Source organism: Salmo trutta, chromosome 19 (assembly GCF_901001165.1).
Source record: "Salmo trutta chromosome 19, fSalTru1.1, whole genome shotgun sequence".
NCBI lineage: Eukaryota > Metazoa > Chordata > Actinopteri > Salmoniformes > Salmonidae > Salmo > Salmo trutta.
In genome coordinates, this window is record NC_042975.1 from 33,089,265 (window position 1) to 33,104,510 (window position 15,246).

Genomic DNA, 15,246 nt, shown 5'->3' on the forward strand with positions numbered 1-15,246 from the left:
TTCCTGAGCTTTCTTATATCTCCTAGATATAGGACAAACACTGCAAAACCTTGTTTCTTATTATTATTTTTTTAACTGTCTTTTTTGCTATTTATGAATGTGTTATTCAATGCGTTTCTCTGGTCTGTTAGTAAAGGTCAAATTCAATATTTTATCAAATACTTTTTAAAATATATGTTTTATACCTAAAGGAGTCTTAAAATTCAAAATGAAATAGCTAAATTATCCATAGTATGACCATCTTAAAACAATTCCACACTGTATGTCAGTTTAGAACCCCCTGCGCCCCCAACGGCTTAGACTTTTAAGAATGAATGAGTCTTACACAAGTATATGAGATCTAAAAGAGCCTATGCATATCCCAATGTTGGGAGAGTTACCATTTGTTACAATATGTACATAATAATGTCATTCATTGTATATTAAATATGTAATGGGAAAGCCACGCCCCTAATAGGCCATGCCTCCTGAAAATAACCTATGGATTACATTAAATAAAACCAAGCATGAAAAGTCAGCCCAGCATGAAAGTGAATAAAAAAACAACTGATGGTTAAATTAACCCGCGTTTAGGTAATCCAAATAACCCAACATGTTGGGTTATTCACGCAACCCAAATGGCTGGCTCAAAATAACCAAGCATGTGTTCTGTCCAATATTTACCCGGCGCTAGGTGACCAAATAACCCAAATGGGGTTGTTTTCAACCCAACATTTTTTTTGGTGCACTCTCCACAGCACAGCCACCCGCACAAGGTTCCCTGTTGCCTGGCAACAGCTCGCCTCATCACTAAAATCCCCAAATCTCCCAAAAGTTATACAATTACAGTTGGTGGTGTGGTGTTGGGGAGTACAGTACATAATAGGGATCGGGTTATTGTTTTCACAGCACTAAAAGGATAAAGGATGTGTGTCTAAAACAAGCAGTGAGTGACTGACTGACTGAATGGGGAAATCCCAGCTAGCAGCTCCTACTACCACAAACAGACACACAGTCACTGTGATGTCATCAGGATCCTGCTCCATTTGAATTTGGCCCTAGCTCTGTTTTTCCACTCCCTTGGAAAGCCATATGATTCAGATATCAGTCTGCCCATAGATTAAGACAACAGGGTGTGAGTCTGTGTACGTGTGAGCGTGTGTTAACATGAACGATAATCAAAATATTGACCACCACACTGTGCACTATGAACTCTCTGGTCGGTGCTCCTGGTCTTGGAGCATTACAGCTACCTACTCTAAGGACAATGTTTTATACAATAAACATTTTCCCGAACGCACCCCTTCTTGAGGTAAATAAATCTCTCAGTCACATTCCCACAGCACCTACTGTATAGTATATGCACCCCTTCACCTACCCTCCTCCCTCCTTCCCTCCACTATCTTCCTGTGCAATATATTCATCATTTATTAATACATTCTGAAAATTCCTCTTTAGCTAATTGACTGGGAAATTTTCTTTCAAACAAAAGCTTTTAAAAGAGAAAGATATAATTAAGTTGCCGGGATCTCTCTGCCCACTCCTTGTCCAGGGGGCCGGGCTGGGGGCCGGGCTGGGGGCCGGGCTGGGGGCCTGGGGGATGTGTTCTGCTCTGCGCTACTCTATGTGGTGTCAGGGAGTCACATACACCCATGTTTAAAGCAGAGGTGAGCTGGGTAGGTAGGCAGGCAGGCAGCGTTACGTAAAGCCTCCCTCTGCACAGGCTTTTTGCAGCAGACGCTGTGTCCTTGCTTGGGCTGCTTCAAGGTTCCCATAAGGACAGGCTGTTAAGAAGTTGGGAAGGACAGGGCCCCTGTAATATGCTGGCTGGGAGGGAGCGCTGTGATGAGACTGCGCCTGCCTTGGAATTTGAATTCTCCGATAGACAGGCTCATGCATCAATCCCTCAGCTTACAAAGACAAACCACTAACCTTCACCAGGCCGGGGACTCGTCAGGAATGAGTGGCATTTTCACTTAGCCTGGACAGCTTCTCTCTCCCCCAGACCTAAGCTCTGCTCTGCTCTCAGTCCCTCCACATAACCTGGTTAAAATAAGACACAGTTAAGTAACACTCCCCTTAGTCCGCAAAAATCCTCTGGTGTTTCTGACATCCTAATCGGACTTTAACCTTTAACCCCCTAGCTGTGCTCTTCAGGACTGACCCTGATGACCAGGACACAGACAAAAACAGGTAGCCTAATGCATTAGCAGCTAACCAACTAGTAACTACACAAGACTAAGTAGCTAACTAGAAGAATTTGGGATAGTCATTATCAAATTCTGTAATTATCAAATGGTGTCATATTGTAAGTCATACTGTAAGTTGTTGAACAGTGTGGCTTTGCTTACAACAACATTATCTTTCCTTTCTGAAGGCCATTTATTGGTCTCCTATTTTCATCCTCTTCTTGTGATTTCAAACTGATTGTAAACACACCAGTAGCCTATTTGTTGTATCTACTTTGTAAAGCAATGTGAGTCATGTTTTGATGTATCGTAGCCTATAACTACTTCAGTTAGAAACAATGTATTCTACTGTATTCATGAGTGTATTTTCCTGTTTCATTTACAGTGCACCCACACACTACCATGCCAGTGGCATTAGCCTGCTTGTGATAAAGAAAGGAAGTGAAGAGACCTTCTCCCTGCCCAACCACACACATAGTAGGAGAAGCCTTCTGCAGCACCTCCACAGCCTGAGGCCACCATCTCAACAGCAGGGAGAGAAAGTCAACTCTGCTCTGCTCCTCTGTTGTGACCACCCCAACCAACCCAAGGAGACAGTCAGGTCTACTCACATCAGCCTGTAGGTTCGGGCTTCTTCAGACTACAACAAAACATGGCCTTTATATCTGAATATCATCAGTAGTAAGGAAAGACAGAACAATGGCCACGCACATTATGTTTGGCCTGTGTATGTAACAGTACAAGGTAACTGTGTTCTTCTCTCTTGTTGCCACTGCTTCATTGATTGTCACAGTTAGGTTCCACAGCTGTTGTTTCTGAAATGGGGTGCCATGTTTTCATGTGGGTGACATGCTTATTTATCTGACCTGCATCTCTCCCCTCTCTCCGTGGATCACTTTGGGAGTAATTTCAGCAAAGTATAAATCATTTACAGCAATCGCAAATGGTAAGAATCAATGTGTGTGGATAATTGAGCGGCCCTGTCAGTGCTCCAAGGCCAGGGTGCAGGAGGGTGAGGTGGGGAGGGGAGTAAGGTGGGAGTGGAGATGGGGAGGTGAGAAAGGTGAGGTGAGAGAGGAAGAGTTATCCAACAGATGAGCCAGACAGCCAGGGCCAGTCAGTATCTCAGAGGGCTGCCTGCCTGCTCCAGCCTCCCTCCAACTTTCATCCCTCCATTCCGTCATTCCACCCTGCCTGCCTCCAGGAGCCACAGCAATAAAGAAGCATTTAGCTGCTCCTGCCATGTCATCAAAATGAGTCCCATTGACTTTGGTTCCATCCCTCCCTTCCACCCCGCTCCTGGATTGGAGTAGATAGCCTAGGAGAGTTGGTGTGATGGGTTGAAAGCATGACCGACATGACATTGTATTTCTACATCACTAATTCAACATCTAGGCCTATTGTTAGCAGGGGTTGGAACCGGTTCAGGGAACAGAACCAAAAACCGGAAAATAACAACATTTTTAGAGGAACAGAATCAGAACCGGAAGTGAAAGTGATCTATACTATTCTGGAACAGAGCCGTCATTTTAAAAGCATGGGGACTGGTTAATAATGTTATTTTACATTCCAGACTTTCAGTCCCACAAAAAACACAACAAAGTGTCTATGCAAAGCCCTCACTCTGTCACTCAGAAACATATTCCAGTGTCTGCCTGCCAGATGAAAATCTTTGCCTGTGTGTGTGTAGGCTACCTGCCCCTCCCCCTCCGAAGCATAGGCTACTCTAGCCTATTGACGTTACAAGCGTGATCCAGAAATTAGGAAGAGAGATTTTACATTTTTATTTTTAAAACCTTTATTTAACTAGGCAAGTCAGTTAAGAACAAATTCTTATTTGCAATGACGGCCTACCCTGGCCAAACCCTCCCCTAACCCGGACGACGCTGGGCCAATTGTGCGCCGCCCTATGGAACTCCTGATCACGGCCGGTTGTGATACAGCCCGGGATCTAACCAGGGTCTGTAGTGACACCTCTAGCACTGAGATGCAGTGCCTTAGACCGCTGCGCCACTTCGGAGAAAATAATGGATTCACTTTTTCAATGCTAATTAAGGATACTATAGTTATCATGTTTCACATTGGATTTATTAATTACAAAAAGGTCAGACGTGTTTTTAAATCTGGTGTCACTCTTCATACACAAGCTTGTTAGCTAGCTAGCTAGCTAGCTCTGGGCCAACGTTAAGACAACTCTCAGAAGTTCAAAGACATCGAAGGTTCCTCCATAGAAGTTGTTCCTTCGTACATAGGTATAATTCTGAGGGCCTAATTCAGATAATGCATGTCATAACAAGATACCCAGCGCTTCAAGCCTCCTCCTCCACACTCTCTTCCACCCACAAAATGTCCCTACAGTTGTCTGTCCATCGTGCATGTAAACAACTATAGCTTGCCCGCTCCATAGCAAGCTGCTCTATCCGCACTGATTGCTGAAGTAATTTCATGTTGAGCTAAATGTAAAAAAAATCTGAGGCTTAACCTTTACAGCTGTGGGCTAAATCAGGGCCACACAGTGTTTCTTGGTAGTCTTAAACAAATCTACTTTGAAACTAAAGTATACACCTCACACACATGGTTATGGGCTTTAAAAATAATAATATACCTGTACCACATCAGATATAGAGATGAAATGTATTACATTTTGAGTTTGCATCCCAATATTACACTTTATATACGTCATAGAAGACTGAAATATAACAAAACCATTTGACATAGAAACACCGGATTTTCTGCGTAATTTTAAAAATAAAAGTAAAAATTCATTATAAAAAACATTAATAACAGTCCACCCATGTGCCACTAAGTCATCTGAGGAAATGGCTACAAAGGAACAGAAAGGAATTATAGAAACAGGTATTTTTTGGGGGGGGGTTCGAACTGGTTCAGTGAAACTGAATGAAAAACAATAACGGTTCTGTTCAGAACGAAACTCATTTTAGTTCCAACCCCTGATTGTTAGAGATATATTTTAACCCAAGCACATTTCTAAAGAGTAGCCAACTGTTGGAAGTTAAGAGGCTGGTCATTACACCACAATCAGCATTCTGATTCCATCTACAACAACCTTAAAGCCTGATACTCCGACCACACGTTCGCAATGTCTGAACAGACCTATCGTGGACACGTCATGACACCTGATATATACAGTAGTTTACAGTATGCAGATTGTTGACAGACAACCTTACACTGTCCTGACACGAGATTGTGTGTAATTCAAACACAGCTAGCTCGTTTCAGTAGCTCAGCATTCATGAAAACACAACTTAAGCGCACACACTCAAAGGCATGCATGTATGCACACACACACACACGCATATGCACACACTCTCACAGTATAGGCTACACATACCTTCCTCTACAATTGACCCTTAATATACCTACAGGGGTATTTTATACTGTGTCATTTTAATTAGGGCTGTCCCGAGAAAATAAAATAGTGGTCGACGGAGAGTCATCCTGTTCTTTCGACCAATCGATTGGTCGAAATGTTTAAACCTATTTTTCCATATATAGACAGACACACCATATGTGTTTGAATAAAATCAACTACATATGCAGTGTGATTGTCTGATGCTTCAAGCACACTGTTTGATTAAATAATTAAGACACATAAATGACTCAAGATAGAGCCTGATGGTCACACTGCTCTGTTCGTGCTGAAGCTGCAACACCATTTCAGCCATTTAGTTTTTTCTGTCACCAAAATTACTCATTTGTTTACGAAAAACATTCCCTATTCCCTCAACCCTTGCTCTCTTTATGTGAAACATGTAAGCATCGCACGCATGTGAACAATAGGGCCTGACCTCAAGCCTATCATAATCACATCAATAAACTAGTTATAACAAACTCCGAAACACAGTAACATGTGACAGCAAAATGTATGCGGAGGACGTGAAAAAGAAACTCGAAACGGGCAAATGTTTACTGGGTGCTCAGGAGGGAAAGGGGAAGTCAATTCTGTGGAAGTCAATTGACTTAGTAGTAGAAACTACTGGAGCTCAAGAAAAAGGGGAGTATAGGAGCAAGCTTTGCGTGAGTATTATGTGTGCCAAACAGTTGCTGTTAGATTACAATATTATATATTTTTCTGACCATTTGGAACAGTGTAAACAATACGAAATAAATAAGTGTACCAGAGAGTCTGTTCTAACGAAAAACAAAAGATATATAGAGTACCAGTCAAAAGTTAGGACACACTTACTCATTCAAGGGTATTTCTTTATTTTTACTAATTTCTACATTGTAGAATAATAGTGAAGACATCAACACTTAAATAACACATATGGAATCATGTAGTAACCAAAAAAGTGTTAAACTAATCTAAATAGATTTTATATTTGAGATTCTTCAAAGTAGCCATCCTTTGCCTTGATGACAGCTTTGCACACTCTTGGCATTCTCTCAACCAGCTTCATGAGGTAGTCACCTGGAATGCATTTCAATTAACAGGTGTGCCTTGTTAAAAGTTAATTTGTGGAATTTCTTTCCTTCTTAATGCATTTGAGCCAATAAGTTGTGTTGTGACAAGGTAGGGGTGTTATACAGCCCTATTTGGTAAAATACCAAGTCCATATTATGGCAAGAACAGCTCAAATAAGCAAAGAGAAACGACAGTCCATCATTACTTTAAGACATGAAGGTCAGTCAATCCGGAAAATGTCAGAAATTGCAACCCAAATAAATGCTTCACAGAGTTCTAGTAACTGACGCATCTCAACATCAACTGTTCAGAGGAGACTGCATGAATCAGGCCTTCATAGTCTAACTGCTGCAAAGAAACCACTACTAGAGGACACCAATAATAAGAAGAGATTTGCTTGGGCCAAGAAACATGAGCAATGGACATCAGACCAGTGGAAATCTGAGATTTTTGGTTCCAACCGCCGTGTCTTTGTGAGACGCAGAGTAGGTGTATGGATGATCTCCACATGTGTGGTTCCCACCGTGAAGCATGTAGGAGGAGGAGTGATGGTGTGGGTGTGCTTTGCTGGTGACACTGTCTGTGATTTATTTACAATTCAAGGCACACTTTAACAGCATGGCTACCACAGCATTCTACAGCGATACGCCCTCCCATCTGGTTGGCGCTTTGTGGGAATGTCATTTGTTTTTCAACAGGACCATGACCCAACACACCTCGAGGCTGTATAAGGGCTATTTGACCATAAGGAGAGTGATGGAGTGCAGCATCAGATAACCTGGCCTCCACAATCACCCGACCTTAACCCAACTGAGATGGTTTGGGGTAAGTTGGACCGCAGAGTGATGGAAAAGCAGCCGACAAGGGCTCAGCATATGTGGTAACTCTTTCAAGACTGTTGGGAAGGCATTCCAGGTGAAGCTAGTTGAGAGAATGACAAGCGTGTGCAAAGCTGTCATCAAGGCAAAGGGTGGCTACTTTGAAGAATCAAAATCTAAAATATATTTTTATTTGTTTAACATTTTTTGGGGTACTTCATGATTCTATATGTGTTATTTCATGTTGATGTCTTCACTATTATTCTACAATGTAGAAAATAGTAAAAATAAAGAAAAACCATTGAATGAGTCGGTGTGTCCAAACTTTTGACTGGTACTGAATAAAGCCTTTATTACAGAAGACTAAAAACAGTTGCATGCATTCGTGACTTGCGATTGATTTATTGTTTAGGCTAATTATCCAAAACTCCCTTTGTTATTTCATTTTAAAACTAAAATGCTTGATTGAATTTAAATCATGAATGACTCATAATGCTGTGTGATGACATGAATGAATGATTGAAACAGTATATAGATACCTATAGAAGTATTGAAATAAAGGGCTAAGTAATGAAAATGACACTTATTGATGACGATCATAATAATCATTTTTAGAATGACAATAAGAAGCAGATCAAGAAAAAGGAGGGTATAAGAGCGTGAGCTACGTGCATATTATGTGTGACAAACAGATGCTGTTAGATTACAATATTATTTTTCTGCCTGATTGGAACAGTGAAAAGAACACTAAATAAATTATAAGCAATACCAGTCTGTTTTAATGAAATAAAATGGTTAAGCCTTTATTTCAGCATAGCAAAGATTAAAAACAGGCGAATCTGTGAAATTGCTTTATCTGACATTTTGCCGTTGCATGAGGCTTGGTGCTCACGGAATCAGTAGGCTATTAAACAATCACTCAAACAGGCAACATAAGCAAGATATGTCTTATTTCTGTAGATTTTTATGGATGATTTATAAAGCCAGGCACATTTAAGAGTTAGGCTGTTGATTATAGACCTAATTAAGTTGGGGTTTTCTCTCCTCAATTTTCTTAGACAATAAAGGCAAGGGCTGTTTCCTCTTCTCGGCTGCTGCTGCATCCACCGCATTGTTCTCAATCCCAATATGCTGGTTAACTTTCCTATTATGCACATAGCAACATAGGGAAAGGCGCCAATTTTCCACGCATTGAAGATTATGTTTCAGACAGTGACCATACCCAACACGGGAAAAAACGCATTTGTTATAAAATAATATGAGATTTATTTGTGTTGCACCATTATTTTTACATAATATAACTATATACAATTTCAGTATGACGTCTTAGAGTGATGGACTGTGCCATCCCTGTGGCTTCCGCAATGGATTAGTCCACTGAGACAGGGGTGAATCAGACAGGTGTCTCGTGCACCATGAAAAAACGAATTTGCGACTGCTCGACTTAAGAAATCTCGGTCAACCAACAGCCTATCGACCAAACAATCAACCAGTCAACAAAATTGGGTTAGCCCTAATTTTAATACATAACTACAGCAAAGTGCATTAATTGCAAAAACTGTAACAACACTGTTACAACACTGTAACACCCATTTTCGGGGAAGACAGATGGTTTGTTGTCCTGGGGAAACAGAACCTTGATCTCTTAGACCAGGGTCCAGAGTCCAGTCTTGTGAGCATTCAGCAGATGTAACATCATTTGCATATTTCTCATTTAAATATCCTCTGATTCTGTGGCGGGATACCGCACATCAATCATCATCAGTAGCTCCCTAGACAACAACCCACGGCTACAGCAAAACAAGTTGTGTAGAGTACAGTACACTAGCTTAGTGTAGGAGGAATATGGCTGGCATGTGCACCAGATTAGCCTATTCAAGAGCAAGAACATGTTAAATGTGGAGGTTTTAGTTATCTATGGCTCCAGTACAGAGGACTATACACAGCTACCGTTGAACATCCTGTACAAGATCAGGTCAAATAATTAAGTAGCTGAAACACTCCACAAAGGGAGGGCTAAAAGCCAGACCCCCAGACAGGCTGAGTATTTAAACTTTTCAAAAGTCAGCCAAGTTCACTTCAACAACGCTCAGGCCTATATTTGGCTAATCCACCCAGGTTTGCTGTAAAAGTAGGCCTAGTACACAATTGAATGTGTTGATGTGTTCCAAATGATGAAAAGTAAACAGGTTTGTTGTTGGGGGGGAAGTTTTGCCAGGGTGGCTAAGCACACCTGAAATAACAGTGAGGTCATGCCCTCTCTCTCTCCTGTGACTCCGCTGGCTAATCTTCAACCCCTGACGTTTTGCCTCTCCACCGATCCCATGGTCAAATAGCCTCTGCAGAGTCCCCAACAATCGGATGTTCCGGTTTTCAGGGGAAATGGAAAGAGAGCCTGTGACAGGACTTCCGCATTTGGAAGTTAACAAGGCGGCACTCCATATTAACTCCTCCTCCACATTTGCTGGATTGGTTGAACAGTGCAGAAGAGAATGTTCCCTGACATTTTTTTCTCATCAAGACCAGTATGTAGGGGATCCAGTTTCAGGCGTTTCTTTCATGCCTGCTACATTAGGTTAATGGTCAAATGCAGCTACAGGACATCTGGTGATGACTACTCCAAACAGTGGAATAGTTCAAATCCATTCTACCTGTCAATTGTCAGTAGCCTACTGCTAAGATATTGAATTAAACCATAGCAAACTAAAGAATATATAAGATGTAGATAATAATAATAATAATCAACAACAATAATAATAATAACAATAATAATGTAGTAGTAATACAATGTCACCAGTACTTTCTGTGTAGAAATCCACAAGGCTAATTTAAAATCTGGTATATGAACTGAATATTGAAAACTCAAAAAATGAAGTGACTAAAAAACTACGGTAGGCCTACATTATTCCAGACACTGTGCCAATGATGAATGAACATTTGAGGCGTGCAATGCCAAACATTTTGTCACCTTTGACAAGGAACAAGGAAACACAACAGATTAATTGAAAATAATCTGCATCCAGTTTTAACTATGAAGCATTATAATGCATTTATAACGTTAAACTACACCAATCAAAACTCTGAAATGATTACTAATTTGGCTACCTTGGAGCAGACTACGAAAGAGCCAAATTGATGTTGACAGTCATAATATCAATACCGGGCCTATTTACTAATGCTCATAGAAATAATATTCATTATCTGTATTAGTAGTGAGTGGCTATGCGCCTTTTACTTAGTACTAGTCCTATGCAGCATTTTAATGCAGGTTAAACTGAACATATGTATTTGTGGCCTATCATTTTGTAGGCTATAATTTTTACACGTAGGCTAGACTACAGCGAGGACAGTGCAACAATTGTAACAACAAACACTATAACAACAAATTAACAGTGTCACAACAATGAATGGACAATGTAACAATGTGAGAAAAATACGAAATAGCAAAGTAGCCAGCACGAACAAGCTACATGATTCGTATTTGAGTCATTAGATTTAGGCGACATAACATTGGCGCTTTCTATGGCAAATAGCTATTACATGTCTACGTGTGGTAATGCGTTTTATTAAGGTCGACAAGGAAATAATCTCAAACTGGCTATAATGTAACCCCGATGCCATTTAACAAAATGGAAACGACATTACCACAGCACTGGCTGGTTTATTACGACTTCTTTACGCAGCGTTTTCACACCGCTATGAGCCCAGAGACTAAGGCTCGAGACACAAACATCCTTCAACCCTCAAAAACATGCTGTAAACATGTTAAATCCATGACACACACCCCGTTTGTGCCCTCGCGGATTTTACAGAGCCGTTCATTTCACAGCCTATTCTGTACATTTAGCTCGGCACGTACCTGCTTGGGTTTGTCTACCCCACTGGCTGACAGTGGACCCCACTCAAGCGAAAAGGTGCATTATCATTCGAAAGGAGGAAATCCTTCGGATAGTCTCGGTGAAAAGGTCGGATTTCTCGAACGCGGGTTAATTATGAAAAATTGATGATTTATTCCAAAATGCCTCGGGTTTGGATCGAAGTGATCAGGCTCTGCGACCTGAAGTCGAATCAGACGGAATTGCTTATTCTCGGAATCCCCTTGCTCCCGAGCACTCAGCAGAGGCGACACTCCTCCTCTCTGCCACTGACACCACCCTTAAAGGAGCAGTTTAAAGGAGCAGTGGCATTATCAACCGATCCCTGCCCCTCTCCAAATGTATCGTTAGACTTCGTGAAAACGTTTGCGGTTTATTGTGTTTAAAAGTAGAATACAATCAGTTTTATAGCCAATGGTTTATAGACACTTAAATAATGTGTTTATTAATGTTGTATACATAATTATCAAATAATGAACTGTCTATAAATTGGGCCTACTTACAAACTCTTTGCAACCTCTGAAAGACAGCAAGGATGAGATCAAAGGAAATGGAATGAAAATGTAACAATCAACAACAAAAAACTTGTTGCCTTTTAAAAATTAGCACAATCAGGCTTTTACATTAATGGTTGTATTACATTATACTGATAGTCTGGGCAGTTTAGTATAGTACGTTATGAATTTCCACTATTACTTAGCCGTAGCTCTTTTTTTCTGTGACATAATCTCTGTGGTATCTACTATGATGGCCCACAGTCTTCTATCTCATTTGGCCTTGAACAAAATGTCTCAGAGGACCTGGGGAACATCTCTGTTTTCTGTCATGAATAAAAACACAACATAACCTACTTCTCTTCTGCACAGCCCTTCTTCCAGAGAAACTCTTTTTATTTTTAGACTGGGGGCCTGGGAGTGTGGGTGTGTAGGGGGGCAATACAGTTCTCCCACCACACTGATTTTCACTATTGTTTTAATTCCATGTTATTGGTTAGACAGATTTTTAACAGGACACATACATACACGCACACAGGTGCACACGCAAACGCGCGCGCACACACACACACACACACACACACACACACACACACACACACACACACACACACACACACACACACACACACACACAGCTTCAGCATTTAGGTTAACCAATGGATAATGTGCCTCATAACTGAATGTAACCTCACCATAATGGTTAAACAGTCATTTAATTCAATGTTAGTTTAATAAACAGAACTGACACTCAACTTGTCACTGCGATAAATTGTATAGCACTTTACAAGGTCATTGTTCACGGCATGTCTTACCTTTAATTAGCATTTTACAGTGTAACTGAGGTTAATGTAGGACTCAGAGACTAAAGTTCAGTCCAAATTGGCACTCATATCAACCTTGTATTGTCTAAATTGATGGCTTTTTATTGTCACTGTCTGACTAGATACTACACATGAAAACAGGCTTAACTTTGAGATCCTTTTGTGCTATTTATTTTGTCTTACTGAATGTGCACCATACATCTAGAATGTTCTTCTTGACCACTGAGATGTCAGCCTTTAGGTTCGGGGGAGCAAATGGCCTCAGCAATTTACGGTATCTACCCTCGTAACCTCTGAACTTAAGTGACCTTTCATCTTTGAACTTTGACCTCAAATGCCACATGAATGGAGATTCAATATCCTCCCTTTTATTCCTTCCCCCACCAGAACTGCCCTGACCTCTGCCCCCAAGCTTTTCACAGAAATGTGGTTCACAGAACTTCCACCTTTGACCCTAAGGGAAGGACAGCCTGTGGCTGTTTTTGTGGCTGTATTAAGAAGTCTGCATGTAACACAGTAATACTGAAAAGGATCACACACACACACAAAACAAAGTCTCTGGTAACAGACACGATGCTTTGTGTGTTACATTCTATGGTGGAAGTGGTAAGGGTAAAGTCTGTCAGGGCAGCCATGAGGATAACTGTGAAGTTAGTAGAAGTGTGGCGATTCTGACGAACAACAAAAGACAGAAAAGAGGAGAACGCATGGTGCATTTAAGAGGGCTGGTTAACAAGGCGTTTAAGGGCCTTTTGTAAATGCACTCTGATGTTTTACTGGACACACTAGTTAAAATTTTGTTAACACCCAAGATTACTTACTCTGTCATGCAGAATAACCAAAAGTAGTAGGTTTGGATGTTGTATCATGAGACATTACCAAAATAACCGTGGTACCAAAGAAAGCAATACAAGAATGCTGAATAGCCGGTGTGATGCTGAACAATAATAGATTAATACAAAATTAAATAAAAAAAATTAAAATGTGGAAATCACATAAAGATAATTGGTATCCTCATGTAGAATTGTATCAGTCTTTCTCTAATTAACAAACTGCCTGCTCATCAATTAATTAAAACTTGAAGAAAGTAGCCAACCTACCAATGTCAAAAAGACAAATTGCTTTAGACAATTAACTAGCCTGGTTGTTTTCTAAGTCTAAACTGTGGATTTTCTCATCCATAAAATACTTGAAAATAGCCATTCAACTGTGATTCACCTTACACATGAGCAAGGGTTCAGTGAGCAGTTACTGGGGCAGATTATTATCAGAATCTTTTTTTCTTTCATCCAGGAATTAAATAATCCAATCAACCCCCCAGTCCCTCAAATGTTTTTTCTGCAATTTAATTCCAGCTGAATATTTCAATGAAAAGACAAAAAGAGACAGAATGATATGAATCCCAGCGCAAAGTTCTATGGTGCTCCACGGCTGTTTTCCTGAACCCAGTAGTGCAAATAGAGGAGAGTTTAGATTCAGACGCCTGATTGTCTCTGAGGGAGAGAGCCAGAGTGTCAGCAGACATTAACCCATGACCTTTAACCTCTACTCCCCAATTTCATCCGGAACGTCTCCTAAGGTTTGGAGTGGAGGGAGGGGCTTTGAAAGGGCAGGCAGGTGCGAACTGGGATAGGAGCAGGACTGTTGGAAGTCACACTATACTGTAACCTTCGGACTCAAATGAGTAAATAATGGTTGTTAGGGTCTCATGTATAGAAACAGAATGGATAGAGCTGTACTTTGACCTTTGTACCTGAGTTAGCAAAAGCCTGGGTATGGAAATATAATATACTGAGGTACTGTTTTTATTTTAAAAAACATAACCTATTTAAATTTGGCTGGAATTCAATCTTACTGACTGACTGACTGTATCAATTTCAAACCATTTAATTTTTTTGTCACCCTATTTCTACAGTTCCAGATCCCACAAGGAGAGAATTACTCATTAACAAGTTAAACTGACTTTATTGGTGCAACAAACAAAGGACAGGAAAGAGAAAAGCTAGCCTCTGCTCAGAGTAAACACACAAAGATGATATAACACTGACTAGCAGAGATGTTTCACAATCATCTAGAATTTAGATGTTCTGAATTTTTGACTTCTCCCTCATTGAAGTAAAAATGTTTTCATAGATACACTGACCGGCGTCCGATGAAGCAGATGCTAAGCTACAGGACTGTTTCGCTAGCACAGACTGGAATATGTTCCGGGATTCATCCGATAAATTTGAGAAGTTTACCACATCAGCCACTGTCTTCATTAATAAGTGTATCAACGACGTCGTCCCCACAGTGACCATACTTTACCTACAATTCCCAACCAGAAGCCATGGATTACAGACAACACCCACACTGAGCTAAAGGCCAGAGCTGCCGCTTTCAAGGAGCGGGACACTAATCAAGACGCTTGATAAGAAATCCCGCTACGACCTCCAAAGAGCCATCAAACAGGCAAAGCGTTAATACAGGACTAAGATCAAATCCTACTACATCAGCTCTTACGCTCGTTAGATGTGTCAGGGCTTGCAAACTATCACAGATTACAAAGGTAAACCCAGACGCGAGCTGCCCTCCGACGCGAGACTACCAAATGAGCCAAATGCCTTCTAGGCTCGCTTCGAGGCAAGCAACACTGAACCAT

The 15,246-nt window shown here is 40.8% G+C and overlaps 1 protein-coding gene across 3 annotated transcripts in view; it reads right to left on the minus strand.

Annotated features, from left to right (window-relative positions):
• nrip1b (nuclear receptor interacting protein 1b) overlaps window positions 1–11,682 on the minus strand; it is an 88,369-nt gene extending 76,687 nt beyond the window's left edge. The window contains exons 1-2 of one of the 3 annotated variants that reach the window (XR_003867877.1): window positions 11,272–11,682; window positions 1,912–2,022 (exon numbers count right to left, since the gene is read on the minus strand). The gene's annotated coding sequence lies outside the window, so the exon portion shown is untranslated. The remainder of the gene's footprint in view (window positions 1–1,911; window positions 2,023–11,271) is intronic. The other 2 variants (XM_029700528.1, XM_029700529.1) reach the window with 2 other exon arrangements.
• Window positions 11,683–15,246: the final 3,564 nt, after the last annotated feature.